Source organism: Anopheles nili, chromosome 3 (genome assembly GCF_943737925.1).
Source record: "Anopheles nili chromosome 3, idAnoNiliSN_F5_01, whole genome shotgun sequence".
NCBI lineage: Eukaryota > Metazoa > Arthropoda > Insecta > Diptera > Culicidae > Anopheles > Anopheles nili.
In genome coordinates this window covers 58,847,008-58,867,279 of record NC_071292.1, presented here as the reverse complement: position 1 = coordinate 58,867,279, position 20,272 = coordinate 58,847,008, and the positions used below count along the sequence as shown (strand labels likewise).

The 20,272-nt window shown below is 50.0% G+C and overlaps 1 long non-coding RNA gene across 1 annotated transcript; it reads right to left on the bottom strand.

The window, feature by feature from the left end:
• Positions 1–2,885: 2,885 nt before the first annotated feature.
• On the bottom strand, positions 2,886–19,701 carry LOC128725849 (uncharacterized). Its single transcript, XR_008410823.1, has 3 exons — positions 19,207–19,701; positions 3,341–3,415; positions 2,886–3,177 (listed from the first exon to the last, which is right to left on the bottom strand). It is a non-coding gene; the product is annotated as an uncharacterized LOC128725849 (long non-coding RNA).
• Between the last annotated feature and the right edge of the window lie 571 nt (positions 19,702–20,272).

Here is a 20,272-nt window from a genome sequence, read left to right as displayed (position 1 = left end):
ATGGCGCATCGCTTGGTGGAACGAGGACGAGGAATATATCCTTTAATAACCCGCATTCACTCGGGTTGGTCCGGTGTTAAGGACGCACACAGCCGAAGGGGAAGGTTAATCGAAGCACAATCAGGGTACGATCCGACTTGCTGGCGGATGTGTACGTGTGTATGCGCACCCACGCCATCGTTGATATGGAGCGATATTTTCCCCCGACTAAGAATCGTCGCTAAAACTAAAGAAAAGGTAACCCTCGGAACGTATGCCCGCATGCGACTACCAAGATGGGAGATTGCAAAAGGGCATAAATTTAATTAAATTCACACAACAGTAAGGCTGTCGTGCAGAACGTGCATGCACCGGAGCGTGGGAATGTTTAATTGAATTTTCTTCATTAATACATACACACACACAGGCACACTGGCATGGGGCCCTTCGAGCCAATCGAAGACCCAAGACGGCACCATACACGCTCGTCGTGGCCTTCTCTCGAGAAAATTGCCAATTGGTGGCAGCAGCAAGGGTACCGAAATTCCACTCCCCACTACCACCACGAACAACAACCGCATCAGCAGCCTCTTGTCGACGAGGGTGGCGATGATTGAAAAATAACTCAATTATGATCGACACATTGTGGCGAAGAGGGCAACGTCAATGCGCCCGATGCAGACGATCCCAGCAGCAAATAGGCCCATATTGTTGGGTGGTGCTGCTGCTGCAGCAGCAAAACATGGCCTCCTGTGATGCCGTGGGAATACACTATGACAGACGCGGGATGTTGATTGTGACCTCCCACTGTCAGCCGGTGAGGCGATGAATTTCAATGACAACTAGATCAAGAACGGCACATACCATGGCAAGACATGGTGCTGGAATGGAAAAGTGTACGTGCGTAGAACCTTTGCTGTTCATAGTTTTACATCGAGTGGCTGGAATTCTTCGAGAGCTTCACACAAAAGCGCTTCAAAAGATGTTTCACTTGACGTTTGAAGGGTATTTTTGCGTCCATCACAGGTATGTGTTTGCTTTTTCTTTCGACAAGGACGATGACGACGACGACGACGACGACGCTGGGAACCGAAGCCATTTGTCATGCCACGATGAGCGGATGAGCTACCGTTTGCATTACAGTCTGTCGTCGAGAAGCCACACATGCCATTCGCGCTACTCGATTTCCTCCGATCCACCAAAGCACCAAAGGCTACATGACGCCCCGGCTTGGGACCGTTTATGAAGCGAAGTAATCGGTCCTGTGGCACACCGTACCGCACCGGACTAGCTTTGCTTGACCTCGGAAGCTAGCACCGTTGAGTCGGGAGCTCAGCACCTTGAACACGCCACGACAGATCCGTCCACCGGCTCGGACGAGCCATGATAATCATGCAAAATTGGCCCTAGACACGCCGGGTAGTGCCTTCGGGCATGAGACACCGGGGACAGCAGCGCATTCATGGTCAGGCTCAACCGTACCGCCCGCCATGATTAGTCCAGTTAAGGCTCTTTCTGACAGCTTATACAAATGGCTCCGAGATGCCGAGGCGACGTGGCGGCTCGGCAGCGATAAGAAAGATGAATATGGCCGATGGTGACGGTTACGAAGTGAAAATGGCCGCCCACCGTCACGGGCCTCGGGCGGGGTTCGGGTTGGGATTTCGGACCATTTCCCGGCGGACCCGAACCGTACGCCTCCGGTGGGGCTTTTTGATCCTAAAAAAAAATTTCAGCCCATATTTGATGGGCAAAATGGAGCGCGTGTGCACGCGCGAGAAGCAACAGCATCCCGACACGCGACGGACCGGCGCTGTAATGGACGTCGGCGCTGTAGTGTCGGGGTCATTTGGTGCGAACATGCCGCGGCAAATTAACTGCAACATGAACCATTACGATGTTTTATGGGGCTCAACATGGGATAACTTTCATAATAACAATGTTCTTTAGACTGGGAAGTTTTAGTTTGAGCGATGATCGTTGCTAAACGGCGCTAATGGTGAACGGCAAACTTTCGTAAGTGGTGGTTAACTGCGAACGGTTTCGTGATGTTTCACATTTTTGAGCTTTCGATTAGCTGTGAGTGAAATTGATCATTAATCAACGAAATGCAAGCTGCCTCCCATACGTTGAGTCACGTGTGAAGGAAAAGTAAAAACTTAAACCACTCTGAAAACAATCCCATAAATAGCAAAATACCTACCGTACACCACATCCATTACAGCACGCACGGGTTTTCTTTCGCTATTTTTATTTTTGTTTACATGAAAAATGGAGCACATTCTTCCTGGGGTTGGGGTATTTGCGGCCCACCAACCTGTTGATTCCCGGAACAGTGTAAAGCAATGGAGAGCTAATTTTACCACGGTGTGGCCAAAACCGCAACACGGGATTGCGTGGTGGAAAGGCTCCGTCTAGCCCACGGAAGCTTTAATTCACCGGTTCTCTACCACCCACACCCACACTTGCATTAAAAGCACTTCCAGCGTTCCGGCATCCAGCGTGTGCATTTTTCACACGAACATCAAAGAATGTTTGCTCGACCACTCGTCAAGGTAGGCCGTGGTTGCAGTTCACCACGGCTAGCTAGCAGCTGGCTACCGTCGGAACATTAGCAAGAGCGGGAAAAAAAAACGCCAACTGTGATGGCCCTTCATCCCTGACGAGATACAACGCAGGAAGGGAATACTGTTACGTAAAGCTCTCTTGCCCGGTGGTGTTTTAGACAGGATAATTTGCAATTTTTTTTTCTTTCATGCCACTAACCTATCCTTTTAGCGACCGTATCGTACCATCTCGTTACCATGGCGCGCTTTAACTCACCTGCTGCTTAAACCGTACGACCATTGAAAGTAGTTTTTCTTTTCGGAGCGTTTTGAATAATTATCACAACGTATTTATGCTATTGGAAACGTTATATTTAGCATCGTTTATTTCATTTCACAATGTATTTGTTTTATTTTCCGTTTTTTTTACAAACTATTAAACCATCTCCTAGTAGCAAGAACACAATCAATAAGCAAACGTACATGGAACGCGTTGGCGCATTTAGTCGATGATTTTTTTTTGCTGTTGTTGTTTACCATAGAACATTCACGAAGTAGAGCACGATATATGTAACACTACGAGACGAAAAGGAAAAGCGGGTTGCGGACTAGCGTCCAATTTGTTGATAAAACTTTCCAATCTGATCACCTTCTGGGGGGAGAGAGAGAGAAAGAAAGAGAGCAAGAGAGAGAGGATGATAAAAGCCAGCAATTAGCAGATATTGAAGCTTTTGAAAGCGATGCGATATCAAAAAACCGCAACTAAACAACGATGGCCCACATAAATGGGCACTTTCGCCCAAAACCGTACCTACCCATAACGCACCCCGTAAAAACTCCATGACATCCACACCTGTAATACTCCTCCTCATCCATAGCCGGCCACCGACCTGTAAGCGGAACAAAGGAAACGAGTCAAAACGCTGCAGGCCTCCAAAAAAGCCACCAGGTTCAAGATCGCGCAAATAAATCATGGCCCCCGATGGTTGTTCCATTTGACACAAGCGTGGCCCTTGCCGCCATTCGGTCGGAATTGCTCAATGTAGCGTCGTTATCTCGCATTCGGCAAGCCCTCGGAAACGCAACCAAATCTGAGCCCACCCACCATCCGCTCACATCTCCCATTGTCTGCCCACTCACCTGTCCGCACGGGCGTACCTTTCATTAGCAATACGTGCCATAACTCAGCCCCGTGAGGTCAGCCTTGGGAAGGCTCGGTGGTTGTGCGTTTGCCGTTTCGTTGGCTATTTTCGCCACCATAACCATTCGTTTTCCAGTCCCTCCCGCTACGATTGCACCCCGTACCAGTGGTCACCGGAAAAAAGCCGGCTCTGATTCCTTGGATACGGCGCGTGTGACCGCCATTTCGAGTCGGTATCACTTTATTTCGCCATTTTTATGCTCCCTCCAGCGATGCCGGCATATTGACGCTGATGGCGGTGGCTGAAGTGCACGTCACCGGATGTCCCCTCCCTGCATCGGATGGATGGATCCCCCCGATCTCCGAGCGAGTGCGAAAGCGCGGTTCGCAATAATCTCTTCTACGGTAATTGTGTCTACATTTTAATAACCCCATTAGCGCACCGTGAGCGTAAAGTGTGCTGCGAAATGCCCGACCGGCTCGGCAACCGCACCGAAATCTCGTCGATCGACGGCCGGGTCCGTTAATGCGGTTACGCGCTACTCCGAATCTCACCGCTCGGAACTCTTCGCGCGCGTTGAGTGCGCCGGAAAACTCCGGAACCCGCAGTTTTGTGATGGTGGTCCGGTTTCAAGTGCCCACGGGAAAATGGCAAGCGGCTCACATTTCCGTTCATCCATATTTTCTCCCGCCATCACCGTGGCCATCCCCGGCATACGCATTTATTTGTGCGTTTTTGTATCATTTTTTTTTTGCCTTCGAAATCCAACAGCATCCACGGTGCGTGATATGTTTATTCAGAAGGCGGCTTGCGCGAATCGAGCACCGCCGGTTGGCCGACTGTAATGTACATTTATTTGTTGGAAATTTCGAACAACCACACCGACATTGGACGCCCATTCAATTGACGTATTTCACCGGAATGGAAGTGGGCGGACGAACAATGGTTGCGGCTCACGCAATGTTCATGTGCATTTCGGGCAAACTTTAGCTTCCGCGAGCATGAAATTTTATTGCCATTCAAACCCTGTCGTATTTCGGCCACATACGGCGTGAAAAAGCGTCCAGCTTCGAGGAATGTGAAATGTAAATTTATGAAAACAATGTTGGATGTTTCTCATGAAAGAACACGAAGCCAGCAAATGCGGGTCTTGTTAAATGATCAAATTTTCAATTATGTTGGAAGCAACTCTCCGTCGACTTGACTGCTTTCAGGCGTACCAATTTAACGGAATTCCAATTATTGCAAGTACACGGCACAATTTCTATGGAATCCAAATGATACCGATGGGCTCAAATGTGGCTCTCAAAACGAAACCTCTTGTTTTTTTTTCCTTTCTGGTGATATCTCCATTCTAGGGGCTAAGTTGACTGCCACCCCCAGCATGCCTGTTGCATCGTAAACCGAACGGGTAAGTTAATTATTTTCTCTGCACCTATCTGCGCTGGCGTTGGCAGCCTTTTCGGCTCGTTGCCGCCTGTTCGTGCATCCATTTATAAACGGATTTTACGGCAGGTAATAAGACAGGCTCCCCACTATCGTATTACGGTCCTTGAGCCCACGCGTTTTTCGAGGGTAATTTGACCCGTATATTTGCTTGTGTTATCGCCTTTTTTTGCGTTCGAATTTGGGTGCCGCCTGAAATCGTTCTCCTAACCCCAGCATGGCGTTTACATTGTGGTGTTGGGTACGTCGGTCTACCCCGACGGTTGACTTGTCAAGAAGCGAAACGCCAACGACCGTTGCCGCGCCGTGCCTTCCTGGAAGGCGTCAACTTCTCGGTGCGCTTTCTCATTTCGTTCCCAATTGTCGTATTGTGTGGTTCTTTATTTGGAAAAACAAACTGAAACCGAGAACTCCCGCCAGCGTGCAGGCGTACTTTGGTTTGCTTTGGCGGCACAATCTAGTGCACTGCCTGTGCGGAAGAAGCTAAAAAAATCAAACAAACAGAAATTAATCACAACCCACCGCCCTCGTGCACTCACAATCCCCTCCCACCCTGCCAGCGCGATGTTTTGGTGAAGAAAGTTTTCCCATCCAATATAGCGCAGCATGGGAAAGTTTATTCGGCCCTGTTTTAGGGCAATCTTTCGCAGTATTTCCACTTGGACGGGTCATGCTGTTGGCGCCTGCTTCGATGGCTGCTGATTTTCCACCGCAACGCTAGGAGCAAGCGATTCCAATGTGTGAGAGTGTTGCAGTAGTATACTTTAAATAAAACGCATGCTTTGATTGTTTTCGAAAAATAGTTTTCCATTAACATCAGCAGCCGAGCCCGGGGTGGCTTGGAAATGAGTTGCATTGTTCTTTCGAGCAGTTTTTGGTTCAATAAACACCCGTTGGGGATGGAGCGTTTATATCATTTGGGGGGGGAGATTGGAATGCATTAAATGAGCTTTTGTTCCAATGAACGTAACGCGGAGAAATCATTCCCAGGGATTGTTTTGTTACGCCCCACTATAGTTTATGATTTAAATTGCTTTGCTTTGGCATTTCTGCCCTCACAAATAGTTAATATTTCGCTTTGAAATAATCACGAATATAGTTGTAAAGCTTTCCTTTCAACGCTGCCGCAAGTTAATCGTGCTTTAATGAAACATGTTTTGATAAATCAGCAAGCTCCTGTACAAAAGGCGATGGATAAATGTGCCAATAAGTAACGGTAACTATTTCTCATTGATTTCATAGCTTTGCTTTCAAAGCGATCCATTCATCACTATCAACCGATTCTGTCGCATAAGCTGGAATGCAGGGATGTTTTAAAAAAAGGTCATAAGTCAATTATTCTCGATACATCCCTAACAGACCGCTGCATTTGACGCAGGCGTTTCCCGTAAAATCACCCGTCCCAGTGCGTCGGTTTGTAGGTTCAAAACCCACCCCTACCCTCTTACTAGTCACTCGGTCCAGTTGGCCTCCATCAACCCTCGCGCCGGGTTTCGCTAGAAGTAATCAATCTTCATCAGCCGATGGCCGTCACACCCAACGGTGGCGATGATATCATCCGAAAGCACCAGAAATGTGCCCACACCTGCACCCGGCACGCGCTGGTACATCAATCATGCAAACCTAATTTGCCGACCCCTGGTTCCATCGAGTTTCGTCCACCCACATGAGGAGTGTTTGCAAATCTAGACATTTGCCTCTCGCTTGCCGGAGCCATCATTGCGCGGCTGAAATGCACCATCACACCACAACCGTGTATGCATGCGAGCACCAATAAGGTGCTCGTTATAGTGCCCTTGGTTCGTTATGAGCACACGGCAACGCATTAGCTAGAATTTTGCGAGTAAAGCGGCCACGCTCGTACGATGGAGACGCCTGGTACTTTGTACCGCACACCGTGGAACCGGTGCACGTTAACCGGCGGAATGACGCGGAATCGTACGCAGAATTTCACCGCAGGTTTGCAAAGTGCTTCACGCTTCTGCTCGAAACGTACCCCACTCACGAGGGACGATAAGTTATCCGTGATTTTAAAAAGGATGGAACCGAACGGCAGCACGTACCGTAAACATTTGCTAGAGCGGAATCGGTTCTAATGAAAATTAAATCCTCGCCCAATCTACACACCCATGGGCCACGGTTTGATACCTTCTGGCTCATGATTGCAGATTCGTGCGCGTATGAGGAATTGAGGAGCAAAACCATCGCGCAAACACAGCTCGCGGCACGAGCCGAGGATTATCGGGTACAATTTCAAACAAACCACGCGGCAAAACTTTCGCCACTCTCGCGAACTGGAAAAGCTGTTCCACCGCACCAGAAGGATCAGCAGTTTGGTGTTTACGCTAGACGCCATCCGTGAGCTTCAAGCGGCTTCACATTTTCGATAAGAGATTTTTTTCCACCTCATCAAATCCATCATCAGCCACTTTGCGCCTCGGTTCGCAGCCATCTTAACAAGTCATAAACGAAAACTTCTTTGCCGGACCTTGATCGTCTGTCCTTGAGCGTCTGTCCTCGTGCGCATTTGCGTTCGAGCGTTGCATTCGAATCTTACGGATGGATGGGCCCAGCAGCGCAGCTTTTGAGAGCAGGCAACGCAGCGAGAAGCGTAAAATATGCACGAAACCGGACGATGGGGATGGCACCAAACGGAGCACCCGAACAAAACGGACTAGTATGCTCCGAAGAAGCACTCTGCATCTGTATCATCTTTTCGCATTTGTTTTCGAGCTGGCGAGTATTTCTTTTTATTCATTTTTTGTTTTGCTGCTCGATATCTTGTCTTCATTTAGATTTCCTTGCTAGGGTGGTGATTTCTTCGTTTTGTTTGCCTGCGCCCCCGCAACTCGCAGGCAATCATCTGCAGCTGCTAGAAGAAGCAAGAGCAAAAGCGCTGGGATAAAAATGGAACCGACGGAACGCAACCGATTTCCGTCAGAATGAATATTCAAAACTAATGTCCGGACGGATGAGTTGGGTGGGGCGAGAGATAACAACCACCCGAAAGGACATCTCTTCGGTGGTCCAACGCAAGTGGTTTCATCTTTCGCGTTCTATTCCTAGCCACCTTGAGTCTTGGCATCTACTTTGCACCGATCTGATTGGGAAGCCAATTTTTGACGGGATGAAAAAATATTCATTCAACATGCTTTGTTATTTCGTTGGTAGTCTTATTTAGACCTGTCTGGTGTAGTCAAAAAAAACGTTAGAAATTGTTTTGCATTGCAAGCAAAAACGCAAAATTTATGGTTTTTTCCTACGCAAATAAATGATCGCCGTGTTATCAAAGAGCGTCCGATCATCGATCATGGCCTTAGCGTATGTTCGCCTATTGATCATATTGTCATAATTGAGTCCCTAAACAGTAACAGCACTCCCCAAACCAGCGATTTATCAACTTGCTACACCCACCGAACGATGAGAATAATGTTCCACTGATTGACGAAGACTTCGTTATCTGATTATCTATTGACCGACCGGCTCGGCGCCCGGCAGGCTCAACCACCCTCCCGGCACAAAAGCAACGAAATGTTGATCGAACTTTTTCCACAGTTTAAATCCCATTTCTCATGCCATCGTATCGCTACGCCAGGCCGCGTTCGCCTAGCCGCACAAAAGCTTCATCGAAAGTCAAATAAATCATCGGCAAACCCGCGTTGTGGGAGGAAAGAGAGACACCGAACGTTCCGCCCGGCTGCAACCACGCTGCACGCCGCGGGGAGGCTCGCTGTTGACTTCTAATAAATAGTATAAATCAATACAAAGTTAAACCAACTACCATTATTCGTGTGCGTGTCTCTTTCTCTCGCTCACTCTTGCTGATGTACGAAAGAATGCTCTCGTAGTTGAACGATGAACGACGTTCATCATCATCCCCATCATTATCGTCATTATTTTTCCACGCTACCAGGAGACATTTTTCTCGACTGTCCTAGAGACGCGAGCGTTCTTCGTTGAAAATTAAATGAAGCAAAACATGGAGAAAAATGAGTGTTGCCGGAACATCATTGCAGATGTCATTAGACAATGGCGCACGATGGGAAAGCGAGGGAAAGAACGCCGAGCCAGAGAAATGAAAGCATCGAGAGTGCTTATGGGAAAAGTGGAAAAGAAAACAATTCATCCATCCGGACGCGGAAGTTGCGCGTCTCGGTAAAATGGCATTTGAAAAGTTTTCCAAAAACGTGCGTTGCTGATGAAAAAGTTACGACCAGGGGTTCCCTTGCATAAATGATGTTGAAGCCATGAGGTTGAAAATGAAGAGAGAGCGCAAAAAAAAAAGCACGGAAAAAGTAAACACCGAAATTTTGGCATCACTAAGCGCTACACTCACGTTTCAACACATCTGCTCACAGTGCATTTCGGTGTAGTTATTCCATTATGCTCCCTGTTGGTCTAGAATTCATAAATCAACACAAACAAAATTCCGATCGTCGCATAACGGCTGATTGGTATTGTTTTTCCACCCCGGTACGCGTGGGTTAGCGCAGTAAACAAACCACTCATCACCTCGGCTGGAGGGGCTCGGCTCGCAAAAAGGGGATCACTGCCAGCGTACACCACCCGCCGCCACGAGGCGTATAATTGAAAATGTGATTTTAATTAAAATCAGTCACAGAAGCTGGTAAGCAAAAGTTTGATTAAACCGTTTCGCTTCGCGTCCCTTCGGCGTTCCGTGCCGGTATCCTGCCTATTTACAGTTCCCGGTGTGATCCTAGCACGAATTTGCTTCCCAATAACCACATAAAGGGCTCGGGAGTAGTGGGTGGGCTGTTTGGGTGAGAGGAAAAATCTGCTGAGGCGTAAAGAACAAGAAGCGAAAGAAGCAACACGCAGACCCAAGAGGCATAAAAAAAAGGGCTGCAAACCAACCCGTTCAGCGATACTGCAGCGCGTTGCAACCGTTCCGAGGTAGCGTGGTGAATTCCATCGAACCGTTGCAGCTGAAATATTCAACTTTTGCCGGCGCTTGTTAGCATAAAATAACCGTTCTGATTATTCCTCTCGGACGGCAAAGGGCCTGCTCGCGGGTAGAAGTGTGCGGGAGCGTAGCAAAAATACCAAATTTTACGGCCAACAGCTCGCCGGCAACCGAACGAACGAACCGGTTAACCAACGAACCGATTGCACTCTAGGCGCGCGCTGATTGCCAGCCACAACCGAGCCGTGGCGAATCGAGTTCGTTGGAAGAAATAGTACGCCCCTGTGTTACGACGCAGCGGGACTACAATGCAGCAGCATGGTTTGGGTGCCCTTTGGATGGGGAACTTGTACACAAATTTACGACGAAGCTGCAAACGAGATGGCTTTTGGCGCCTGAAGCATGACGCCCGCAACGTAACGTACACAAATATAAACGTATTTCTTGGGCACACGTATTTTGGACGCCCTTTTTTGTCCGTGAAAGAATCCCCGAGAGCCCACCGTAAGCCACTGCCAAGCCCAATCAATCAACTCGGGAGCTCGATGTAAATTGATAAACTCCACTAAACAACTTTTCTGGCCGGTCTGGGTCCGCCGCTGGTAGAGGCGCCCAGTGAAGACGCCCGATGGAGGCGCCTGGTCGTTCATTACCAGCTAGCGCATCGGCGCCCACGAGAGCGGAGGCGAAAATGTGTAAATAAAGCCATCATCATCGACCGAGCCCGGCGGAGCGTCGTTTTCACTTCATGTCCAGCCTGTTGCTGCCCGAGGCGGGGTTTTTTAGGCACCGAGGAAGGTTTCGGGAAGGATTTTGCGAGCGAACGAACGCGTGGCGTTGTTTCCGGTCCCGCCCCCGGAAGACGGTAAATGTTTATGCTATTTGGCTCCCACCGGGGCTTGGCGTTTTGGACGGGGTGACTAATTTCCTGTAGCCTGTAGCCCGTGATAAGCCCTGGGCAGTTTGGAAAAACGCTCCCGCTTCGAACAGCTTGAAAGTGACGTCAACCTGCCAGGCCAACCGTTCCGAACCGACGACTGATAGTCGGCGCAAAAGTTAAACCATCAAACTTTACTACATCCAGACTGGGTTCTGCGACAGCATCCAAGAAGCACGCTCGGTTGCCATGGCAACGTCTACAGCAGTCAAACGCAAACCATTGGCGGCCAAAAAAGCTGGTGCTGGCGAATGAAAGCAGCTTTCTCGTGAACAGGGCTCTAAAACTTCAACGGCCTAAAATCGACCCTCCGGCTAATCGTGATTAGGGCGCCAAGGGTCGCTACCTCCGTTCGCTCGATGCGGTGGCATAGCTGTGGTGCGTTCCACTTCTCAAAATGGGGCATCTCACGGCTTACTCCTTGCCGACGCCTCCTAGAGGGTAATCTAATTGCAAAGTTCGGTAGGTATCGCTCCCGAAGTAGGCAGAACTTTTCGCACGTCGCAACGGCCCTCTACCGGTCGGCTTATTGGGGGCCATTTTCTCTAGGTCATCATCAGTTCAACCTCCGGAAAAGCCTCTGCAGCATCTCCACGTTGCTGGTTTAGAGTGAAGAGTAAGACGCTAAAACAAAGCAAAAAATAAACATCACCAGCTCGAAACATAACGGAAGTCAATGGATTAAGGCAGATTCTTCCCAAGTACCCCCACACCATCGAAGCAGGCTGGCTTTTTGGGGCAATTTGTTTTTTTTCTGTTTTAACTCCGGCTTTTTAAATTTCCTTTTCTACTTCACGATCCCGGAATGCTCCGGCTCATAAAGTACAGGGCTGGAAATAGCGTCCGGAAGATATTTCGGTCCCGACCATCTCCCAGGGCACGGCCTTCCTGTGCGGTGGGTGGGGAGGGTTCTCGTCATTTCATTTCCATATTGATCGGCGAATGTCCTGCCCCACCGAAAAATGTCTGGCATCGAAATTTGACCCGATTCTGGCTCGCAGCTGCGCCGGGAATGTGACGTGTGTGGGTGCTCCCGGTTCGCGGAGGGGTGGGGAAATGGGGGTGATCGAGGACGAGGGATGGTTATTTTCGAGAAGGGGGACGACACCCCAATTGCTCGTTGGCGAAGTATTTTTGGCGCGTCGGTAAAGACCATCGGGGACGACCGAGGTACAGTGCTTTCGGGAGGAGTGTAAAATTTCAATATCAGCCCCGTATTATTTCACCACCGGCAAGGAGGCGATTCTCCGCACACACACACATAGGACACACGCACAGCACAGCACCCACAAACTTTGCGGCAGGCTCGTTTTGGGTACAAGCGATCGAGAGGAAGAAGAAAAAAGGAACCACACATATGTATGCTAATGCGGAGGAAAATTATTTGTCCCCCGCGTACAGAAGGCGGTCTCTCCTTTTGGCCGTGGCACCCCGAAGGGTACACCGATGGTTTAATATTTCTTCCCGAGAGGCAATCTCGCGCTTCGCGCTGCAATCCGTCCTCGGTGCCGTTTAAGTAAAAGCACACTGCCGTCAGCCCGGGAGATGCGATCGTGTTCGCATGAACGCCAACACCAGGCCCTTTATTTCCGGACTTCCGGCAAGCGGCTCTACTTTTGGAACGGCGTGGAACGTAAAACTCTTAAATTTTGCACACACCCACACTCCGGACAAGGCACCACTTTGGTCGGTGGATTCGTTTGCGTAAAAGTTTCCCAGCGCAAAATGCCGCCCGCAACTGGTGTTTTATAATTTATATGCTGCCTCTATCTTTTAGGCATAAATAACAACATCAGGTGCTTTGCTGACCTGTTTATGTCCGCTGCAGCCTTAGTCGGGGAGTCGGTCGGTGTATGTGTGTATGTGTATGTCGCCGCATTTATGCCAGGTTAAGGGGCATGTGTTTCGGGCACACACATAAAGGCTGGTGTTAAATTTATGACCGTATGGTGCACACACCGACACCAAAGGGGCGCACACTTTCTCACACACCTGACTTCCGGATTGCTTGTCAGGAGCCAGAACCAAAGCGTACGGCAAACACACACCCACCCAGTTCTGGGCCCTTGGCCATCGTCACCACCCAAGGCTATGACGTTTCCCGGAGGGGGGCGAGAAAGCGCCTCGTGCAGTGTGAAACTCGCCGGGCGATGGCGCTGCAGATAATACGCAAGGTGCAAGATAATAAAACATAACATCTTTAATCTTTGCCGGGGCTTACCCGGGGTCGGGAAAGCCGAGAAGCTGCCCTGTTTCGCCCGTTGTTGGGACCGTTCGGGGGTGGGAATGTGAAGAAAATGAAACCAGGTCCACCGGAAGATTCGACCAGGAACGATCCCGCCGGTAGTGACTCCCAACGGAGGATCCGCCTGGCTGGATGGGGCAGACAATGTAACCGAGAGCTTTGGGTGCTATATTGTGCTCGAGAACAAAAATCGTCGGTGCGAGAGAAAAGCGTCAGCAGAAGGCAAGCGGAAGAAGAAAGACACGACGGAGCCATGGTGTAAGCGTGTACATATTTCTGTGAATCCGTACATACGGTTCACGAAACGGCGCTTTTAGAAAGACGTAAGAATTGTGGGAAAACCGAGCAGGGTTCGGTTATAAATAGCGACGTGATTCCGTGATGCTGCTGCTAGGAAAAGCAAAAGTTGACGCATTCATTACATTTCCATACTACCTTAGTCGAGCCGGAAAACGCCTGCCAATTCCGTACCGATTTGCGAATGGAAAATGCAAACGGAAGCGACTGATAACCGGCAGTCTGGGAGCCAATTTTGTTTACACAATCATGAACGGAGTGGCTTTCCACTCCACCATCATCAAACGGGTACGAAACATCGAACATAAATCAAAAAGAGCCCTTCTGGCTGGCGCTTCTCCCGTCGGTGACGAAAAGCATTTCATTAGCTTTTAATTTTGCTCATCAAGCAATATTATTGCCGCTGTTGAGTCTGGCATTGCCCCTTTTTTGTGTGTGTGTGTATCGTAACCCTCCGAGAATCAATAAACGAAAGCAATTTCTTGCCATTACGATGCAATGCAATAAAACGCTGCCGGAATCCGGTCCCAGCGCTAGCGCCGTTCGTTGCTTCCATCTTAATTAATATCATGCACCGATGAAAAACGACCTCAACAGCGGACGCCATCAATCTAATCCCGGGGTGGCATTAGATAAGCGGTTGTTCGATGTGGATGGGGGGAAGAGAGGTTTTTTTTTCGCTCCTTCGCCGCTGCCCCCATCTCCTTTTTTCCTTCTCATCAGAATGCCGTTGCGTTGAGTGCGACATAATTAGCTCATTAAATGATGCTTTGAACCATCAGGCAGGAATTAATTACATTCCGGTGACAGCTCGTGCTCATCCGCTCCGGCAGTCCTTTGCACCAGAAGTGCCAAATAATGGTTGATTCCTTGCCACGTGCGCACCATTTCGGGATGACGATAAGCACTCTTCGGGTTGTTAAAGTATGATAAGGATATACCACACAGCAAGTGGCTGCATTGTGCTATATTTCGCTCTCACCGGAATTGATGTTTAAACGGATTAAACGGTTCGTGGATTGTATTCTGTTAACCAATACCGAATTGAAGAGCTTAACATGTGTTTTTTTTATTCGTTTCAATAATGCTTATTCCACTCCCTCGGTACTCGGTAACCATGGCAACCCTGCTGGATTGCTTCTGTGCACCGTGCTTTTATGTCTCTCTCTGTTTCTCTCTCGCTCGTGCCCAGGAACCAATTATCTGTTCAACGAGAAAAGTAATAGCCTACTTAGCAACGATCGATTGAGCTTCCCAGCTCGGGCCAGTGATATGTGCAATACAACAGCCCCGATACCCAAAGCTGCTCGAGCGAACCCGTTCACTGCCGCCAGAGCGAAATGAAATTGGAACGCAGCCACTTCATTACGAGCCAAGTGGCTGACAGCTAGAGCGTGTGTAATGCTTCCGTTCCTGTGCCATTACGCCGCAACAACTGGCGCATTGGTGCACGAGACCGAACACACGAAATGGACAGCTGAATGGACTCCCCCCACACGGTGCCGCATTTTCAAGCGCCATTTTCCACCCAACTCTTCCCCCTTTTGCTTGCATGTAACACGTACAGCGGTGAGCAGTGAGCAGTAACGTACGCAGCCACATCAGACACGCTAGCCGGCGAATCGCGCACCAGAAAACCACGGCTTCCTATTATCTTTAAATTAAAATTATGAATCGATAATACTCGGCCTCCAGAGGCGTCCGCGTAGTCCCGCGCACCACCACGACTCGGGTGCTTTGTTTTTTCATCCTTTCAGACCTTTCCACCGGTGCGTGCTCTAGACGCAGCCAGTCTAATGGTGTTGTGGAGGAACAACACAAAAAAAAACGAACACCACCCCGGTGTATACCCCGAGGGAACACCACGCAAAAGCAGCAGCACGCCGCCACCGTCGTCGGTAGAGAAATTCAATTACGGGGCCTCATTTCAAGAAACCAGCTGAGCGCCGAACCAAACACACAGCGCGCGCACACACCCGTCAGGACGACGGACCGAAACGGTCGGTACCTTTCCATCAACGGTTTTGCTTCAGGGTGGCCCCGTCGCCTACGACGTTGACGGCCCGCACGGGTTTGCGCACGGTTTTGTCTACGAAAGCGGTCGTTGAAACTGGGCAAAATGGCGAAATAAAAATAGCGAGAAAATAAAAAACAAAAAAGGCAGCAAGAAAATAAAGCCACCCCATCGCACGGCTCCGCTGGAAAAGACGCTGGTTGGAAAATAAATAAAACTTTTTTTTTGCGAAAGGCGAGAGACGGACCGCTGTTCGCTGCTTTGTTTTCGTTCGATTTTCTACCGTACGCCTGGGAACCTTGCGTCCGTTGAGCTTCTCACATGGAGCGTGCGCTTGGTGTAGGCAAATCAAATCACTGTTGCTTTTCCTTATGCGCACTATTCATGTTGCGGTTACCGGAGCCGAAACGTCCCGGTGGAGCTAGTAATTGGTTCGCTCTTGTCTGGCGCAACCGAGCAGACGTCCGTGTGTTTCACCACCCACACGTGTGTGTGTGTGTGTGTGTTCGAGGAGTAAAGCTTCGAGATTAGATTCTTGTTTGTTTGTTGATGCTTTGCAATAAGACAAAGCATCTCGCCAGCCAGCGCGCTGACGGTGGATCGGTCTCGCGAAGATTGCTCAAAATTTAATCTTTTTCTCGTTAGACATTGTGCACGGACCCGAGCGGGACGGTTAATTGAAAAACATGCATGTGTGGTTCGTGTCTGGTGCATAAATGTGAAAGTTGAATCAGGGGAAACTGTATTCATTTTCCCAAGCATAATGTCGTGGCTTAAGAAAAGTCATAGCCGGTCAGGAAATAATTAACATTCAAGAGAACGCAAAAAGTTGTTCTGCTACCACTGCTGCTGCTGCTGCTGCTGAATGTAATGACTTTATTTTGCGAAACAAAAAAAGTCAAAGTACTAATTATCACGCCAAAGAAATCGCGGGAATGGACGGATCCCTTCGATAATGCTTCCACGAACGAGCAAACCATTCATAAGGCGGGAATTACTTGCAGTCTCGGATTGGAAAAAATAATTACTAAATGGGACATTGCACCAGCGGCGTTTGCTAACTATTTTTTCTCCCCGCTGTTCCCACCGATGAAGGGCGGTCCTCGTCCGGGTGAAGGAATTCCTTGATGGCAATAGGAAAGAAAGGAGACGAACAGACAAAAAAAAAACAGCCATAACGCAAACAGAACCTGTTTGAAGTGGCCCCTACAATCTCCGACCCCTTCGGAAGGAAGCGTGCGAGCGGACGAAGCGAACAGGAAAATAATCATTACCATCATGATGAGAAAAATGTCAATTGAAAGTAACGATTGCACAGCCGCAGCTGCTCGAGGCGAACCGTTGAAGCACGATCGCTCCCGAGTTCTCTCGGCCGGGCATCACGCTGGTGATGGTTTAATTATTCGTAATGGAAGGCCGGGAAAAGGACACGCGCAGTGCGTTGGTGGCCACCAAAACGGCGCAGGGAAGACGGGAGAACCTACCGGGGCTATGAAAGCTTCATTCGCTCTTCATTTGCCCGGAGTTTCGGTTTAATTTTCCAGCACCATTTCCTCCTGGGTGTCATTCGCCAGATGGTGGTGGAGACGAGCGCGAGTGTCTTCCGGTGGGGCACAGGGGACAGAAATAAGGAATTAAATCCATTACTGCTCGCTTGCGGTGCATACACAATGGCGCTGCGACTGAGTGGGAATAATGGGCGCAATGAACAAATAGCTCCGGTCCCAACAAGCAGAGGGCGTGGATGGGTCCGTTTGGATCATTTCTCGCTTAATGTGGGAGCGAAATGATCACAAAATCCAAAAGAAAAAACAATAGAAGAAAGAAATGAAACATAATTTCGGTTTAATTTCCCATCCCTGGACCAAGAACCCAGATTGGCCAGCTGGTTCACCGCGATCGAGAAAGCAGAAACGAACTCGCATTCCTGCATGCCCAGGTCAGCAGCTACGGGGCACGGTCAGGTCCCTCAATCAAAACGGTTCATAAAGGATTATTAAATCTTAATCAAGCTAAATCCGGCCCAGCAACCCATACCCCCCGCATGTGGCAGCAGTTTTTCGTAAAATCCTTCCCGGAATCGAGTTATCACTAAATTGATTACAACCGGGCAGCGTTGAGCGGCACTTTCGCAAATGAATCCAATCTGCAGTTCGGGTGGGAAGAGGGCCAAAGTGAATTGGGACGTGCCCTCCCATAGAAGGTGCGTGTGGGAGCTGCATCCAGCCCTCATCATCATCAGCAGTACCCACCATCATCATCATCATCATCATCACCGTCATCGTCCTGAGTGGAATAAATCCCCTGTGGGTGGATTTTTACCAGCACCAGGGGCACAGTCGAGCGAAAATCGTGTGCATATTTTACGCCCAAGCTTTTCCACCCGCTGGCCATAGGTAAGAGATTACCCACTTACGCCCTGAGGGTTGGTGCCGACTGTTCGCTGGAATTTACAGCCCTCGAAGCGGATGCTTGGGGCTTCCACGTAGAGAGCGAGAGAAAGGACGCCCTGCAGCTGGCCTAACGCAGCCTCCGGAGACGGATTGCAATTGGAAACTCTGGGTGGCAAGGGACACTGCTGTAAGCTTTCCCGTGAGAAAAAGGCACCCTTCCGATAAGACACCATCGTTAGCACTTGCATGTGTATGTGTGTGTGTGCAAGTGCGTTGCGTCACCGGAACCGCATATGCACCGAGCCGCACGAGGAAACTTTCCGTCGAACTGAAGACGGGCATTGATTTTATGCAAATTGTTATTGCTGCAGCACTTCATCTTCGGGCTTACGAAACTTTTCCCCATTGGCAAATGGCCAGCCCGCGAGGAGGGAAGGGAATATTTCCCAGCGCGATGCGAGGGGAAGCATTAATTTGTGAAAGCGTGCGACCGGGCGCTTTTTGATTTCTTCTCAAAATTGCCAAAAACACCAGCCCTAGATAGGGGGCAACTTTCTTGCTGCGAGAGCGCTGTTTCGGTTTTAAATCCACCATTTCATGGGAATGTCACAAAATCAAGACCCTTCAAGCTTCAGGCGCGGACAGTTATCTCCTTCAGCCCGGTTAACCGTGGGCGCGTTCGTCAACGTTACACCCGAGGCGCGTCCGGATCGACAGGGACCGCATTTTCCCATCCCAGCTTTCCCGGCTTTTGCGTTCATTTATTTACGATGTCGAGGGTAGAAGGTCCTGTCGGACATGGAACGGAAGGCGCTTATCGTCGTCATCCCCAGCGACGTCGTCATAATGCCGTCTCACACGGAACACGTTGCCGCAGACGGCCTCGAATGTCTCGAAAGTTTTCACATTTCCCTCCGAAACGGCAGCTCATACGGGCACACCCGGAATGGCTTACCGGTTTCTGGTGGGAGAAAGTCACAGGGAGTCACACGAGTAGAGAATAAGTGTGTCTTTTTTTTCAAGGAGAGTGGAACCATCGAAAGCCGAAGGACGTAAGCGAGTGAAATGTACCATTTCCTGCTTCCGTTTCAATGTCAAAACTGAACAAGCTCGACCGGCATCGCGATATGTGGTTTCGCTTTTTTTTGTTGTGGCCACCACAAGGACACTTCCAATCGTCCCCTTGTTCAGAATTGACTTACTAATTGTACACGAGCATGTGGCTTACATTTACTCCTTTTCCCAAAACACCCCCCCCCCCCCCCACCCACCCACACACTTACGTGGTCGGCAAAAAAGCACAATACCGCACATCTCATCCGATCCGGTCACTCCAAGGGGTTGTTGCCATCCACCGGCAGGATCACGCCTGGTGCAGCAGCTTCTGGAACAGCAGCTTGGCGAGTGTCCGTAGGCCCGCGGAACCGGGCTCCTCCACGCACACACCCCCACCTGTGGGCGTGGGGGGTGGCACACAGGACGCCCCAGCACAAAGGTCCTTGATCCACGCTCGCACGCACGCCCGCCAGGATCCGTGGGCGATGTGTGTTGTGGGGGGGTCGGGTGAGGGCGCAGGTTTGGCCGCTTGCCGTTCCGCTCGCTTCCGCCGGTGCCGCCGCAGGTGCGCCACCAACCGTTGGGAGAATATTTGGCACACGTTTCGGCACCCGTCCGACGCGAACAGCAGAAAGATAAACATTGTCCTTTTCGCTTGCTAATTTGACACTGTGTCGTGGGGTGATTAGGGATGTGAGCTGGAGGGTGGGCCTTTTTTTCACACACCCTCCTGTTCCCTTCTCTTGCTCCTTCTCCTTCTCCACGTCGCGCGGTAAGAGTGAGTAAGTTTAGGCGGCCCCGAACACCGCCTAAGGACACTTGCCGTGCTCGGAATTGACGTATGGTAAAACGGTCACGGGCACCACACCGCGGTCCACTGGTACCTCGTCTCGCGCGTGTTCACATCGCGGCCACCAACACGACGGTGTTCGATTTTGGCACTGGGTCCTGCACTCGGTTGGCGAGCTTGTTCACAGAATCGCACCGGCCGTGTCTCATCCGTTCCGGGCTATTTCTCGAACTCGACTGCCGACGTGCCCGCTTTCGGATGAACCCACCCGATCAACAAGCCCGAACCACCCCGTGCAGAAGACCGTACGTTTCCGCCGGCCCTCGAAGCAGGGTTGGTGCGCAGGCGCGTGTTTATGTTTTGACGGGGTCCTTTGCATTCCCAGCCCCCACCGGAAACAGCCAAGAGGACAAGCAAACGGAACAGCCGTGGGCCCCATCCGGCAAACACACATGCAAACAAGCACGGCCGGCCAGCTGTGGCTGCCCTTTGGCCGGAAAACC